Consider the following 4066-nt stretch of genomic DNA (forward strand, 5'->3'; position numbering starts at 1 on the left):
AGAACTAGCCGACGTACTTTTGATTTCTTCATGAACGAAATTACTATGAAAACTTTGAATTGCTTCGTCGTTATGCGGCAAGGCTAATTTCTTTATCTAGTTGAGGAGTATCAAGGCCCGGAGCATGAATAATTGTGAGATCATTTTGTTTATTCTAAATTCTGCGTTTGTGAGTATTTAATTATTCTTTGTTTGAATTGCCTGTTATTGTTTGGATTGATTGGATCAATATGGCCAGTTGTTCAATTGTCTAAATAATATATTGCCAATTAGGACAGGCGTGCGTATCACTTGAATGTTTTAAATTAGTGGCGAATGGCACAATTTCATTGCCTCGCAAGCAGTCTAATCTGGGTCGTGGGAATAATTAATCTAGTTTAAATGAACCCGCATGTGTGTTTGTTAACTAGAATTGGGTCTCTCTAATTCCTAAAGTTGTGATTAGATTAAATCCTTCGAGTGTCTCTGGGGTTATCTAATTTACAATAGGGTAGTTTAAGAGCGTCTTTGGACTACCATATAATTAAGGAGAGATTGGGAGTTTGGCGGTTGCTAAATTGATAGAACCAATTTATTCGCGAACGTGTGAATTATCCCTGGTATCTATAATCAATTGTGTGAACCGGTGCCGAGATTATCTCCTTGACTAGGTTGTGTCAATTAATTGTTTATTTCATTCTTGAGTTATTGCATTTATTGCGATTGTTTATTTAGTAATCTTATGTCTTTAATTTGTTTCACTTATCTCTCTCTCTTCAAAAATTCCCCAATTACCTGTGTGCGATAAATCTACCGGTTCCCTGAGGAGACGACCCTACTTACCACTATACTTGTTTAGTTTTGGTAGTAGGTCTAATATAAATTTTATTTTTGTAGTTTGACAGCCACCAGTTATACTAAATTTACTAATACATTTATACTACATCCCTAATTACACTTAATACAATAACATTTTTTCTCAAAAAAAAGCACAAGCACAATAATGAATTAGTGATTGTATTTGTGCCAAAAGTGAAACTTGACTACTTTAGTTGTATTTATTTCATCCTATTGGATTGTATTCAAATAACTTTTGTTTGATTGTTTTTATAAGTTTCAATTGTGAAATTACAATGAATAATAATTTGGTGATGTATTGATATTTTAGTACTTGATTATTTGCTAAAATTTAACTATAATAAAATTATATAATAAATTTTTATTAGGCCCACCGGAGAAGCGGGGGATGGGGGATGGGGCGGGGGTGGGGGGAATTTGTAGGCAGTAGGGCAGCGGACGGAGATGGGGTCCCCCACCCCAACCCCGCCCCATTGCCATCCTTAGTTGTCCCTTTAACAAGTTGTATAATATAAAATAAAATAGAAATAGTGTTAATTGTAATTTGCACCCCTCAACAATTTCGCAATTGGAACTTGCATCCCAAACTTTAAATTTAGCAGTCCATTACCTTCAACTTCTAATTTTTTGCACAATTTACAAACTAAGTTAAATCTGATAAAAGAGAGAGATTATACATGTTTACCCTCAAATTTACCAAACCTCCAAAAATACCCTTCCTTTATTTTCATCTTCTGAATAAAGTCAAATTCATAAACCCTACAAATATTCCTCAAGACAAAATCCCTTTCAAAAAGCACAAATTAATATCTAAAAATTCATCAAACAGAAATAGAAATCAAGTAATAATCCATACCCAAATCTCACAGTCTTCATTAGCCGAACATCACACTATCAACACCAACCTCTTGATCATCCCATCACCACTATCATCATCAACCTCTTAACCACCACTATCACCATAACTTCTTAAAACTCATTAAAAAAAAAAAAGAAGTAATAACAAACAAAGGAATAAAGGAGAATAAGATCTTGGGAGGCAAGAAAACAAATAAAAAAAATTCCCAACTCCAAATCTCGCCGGAATTACCTCTTAACTTCAAACCTCTAAGACCCACAAATTGATCAGTGTGACTCACAAATTGATTACGAGCTCGAGCTCTACAGATAAACGTATTTTATGCAGTGCATGATAAGCTGTTATTTAATTTCTAAGGTCCTTCTACGCTGACAGTTAGCAAGGTTGGGTTGACTACGTAATTGCCCAAGAAATCTGACAAATGGTTGTGTAGATAATTAAACCAAGCCTAATTATTAAATTAAATTACTTATGTGGCAAGTTTTTTTATTTGTTGGTTTAGTAAGTAGAAGAATTTCGAAGTTGATGCGGGAAAGAAATATTTCCTAATGTCCCGGTTATTAAAGTTCAGCAAGTTATAAACATTTATCATGTTGGGAGAGAGATACTCCTCTCTCTTATAGACAGAAACACACACACCCAATTAGATTAGAAGTACTCAGAACTTGTTATTTGTGAGCATTATTGTTGAGTTTAGTTAATAAAACTATTAAGTTATATTGTGTATTTATTCTCTTCCTCTTTCACATATATTCATATATTTTAAAATAATTTTTGCTGAGCATGATTTTTTTTTTTTGTGGCAATAGATTGGAATATGTAATCAAATTTGAGGATGAATAGGGCCTCAATCAACCTTCTCCCTTCATTCATGTTTATCTTATACTTGAACATCCTAGGTTGAACTTTTCTCTAGGCCACAAAATTGTTTATGCAAATTTGATGGGTAAAAGTTTACTTGTACTTCCTTGGGGGAGCACAATTTCGAGTAAAGATATTGAATACGGATTTGATGTATGGATTTATCAACAATCTTTTCTTCTTTTAATAGTGAGGTTGATTGACACTAACATTATTGGACACCCCAAAGGTGACATTCTTGCCTTGTTTCCATAGAATTTTCCAGGCCACGCTAAATCATTGTCCTGCTACAGAATTCTGGGACCGGTCCTTCCTGTGCATGAATTGAAGTGGACGCACTAAAATCACTTAAAATGGACGGACTAAAATGAAAGTCACTTTAAAGGACGCACTACAATGAAAAGTTACAGTTTGAATTGTAAGTTTATAGAGTTTCGTTAAATATATATATATATATATATATATATATATTATAATAATGTGATGTATGTGAGTTAAAAAAGTGATTGAAAAATATATTGAGAAAATACTTCAAAATTTTTAAGTGAAAACCGACAATCCAAATAACGCCAATCTTGTCAGCTATAGTAGTTTTTTTCATGATCAACTTCTCTCTGCTGTTTTCATGGTTTCAAATAACACTACAATAAATCTGAAGTGAAAATTTACTTGTAAAGACCCAAATAAATTAACTGGTTGTACATATGATTGTACATGTTTCATGAGATCAAGAAGTTTCACTACATAGGATAAGATTAGCCATCACAATCCAGCTGCAGTCTTATATGTCTTTACATCTTTAATTTTGACAATCCACTTGCGATGGCTACTGATTTCACAATCACTATCTCAGGATACCATTCTATGAAGCACTTCCCGTTTATTTCTTTTTGTAACTGATGATAATTCCCATGGAACTCGTCCATAATAATCCGTCATGATCAACTGTAAGAAAACAAAAACACCTGCAGATCAATTGCAAGTGCCAACACCCCAATTCAATCCTAAATTTTCCTTTCCCTTTCTTCAACCGTTTCAATATCCAATTACACCAAAGAAAAAAAAACAGTGAACAACAATGTATTTAGTTTAGGCATTTTTCCATCATGCTTACATGCTATGATCGTAGGGCAGTTTCTTTTTCCCTTTAATCAAATTTGATATTGAATCAATACAAAATTCATCACAATTCAGACTTCCTCAGGTAAACAGAATATGTGATTAAAAAATTGCATACGAATGAACAAAGGAACAAATTCGAGGAGACTAATAATATGAAAGATCCAAACATCCATAGGTTGCGCATATTAATTCACACAAATTTCAAGTTACAAAAAAAGAAAATTTGGAAAAGAGGGCTTACTTCAGTGCTGGCACAGTGACGATGAACTGCAAGATTGGGCTATATGATGAAATCTAATGAAAAAATTTTGTTCCAAAGACGGTAAAATTGAAGATCAAATGGTTGACGATGGCTGCTGTAAAGATGGCGATCGTGATTTTGTGGGA

Source organism: Coffea arabica, chromosome 5e, assembly GCF_036785885.1.
Source record: "Coffea arabica cultivar ET-39 chromosome 5e, Coffea Arabica ET-39 HiFi, whole genome shotgun sequence".
In the NCBI taxonomy this organism is placed as follows: Eukaryota; Viridiplantae; Streptophyta; class Magnoliopsida; order Gentianales; family Rubiaceae; genus Coffea; species Coffea arabica.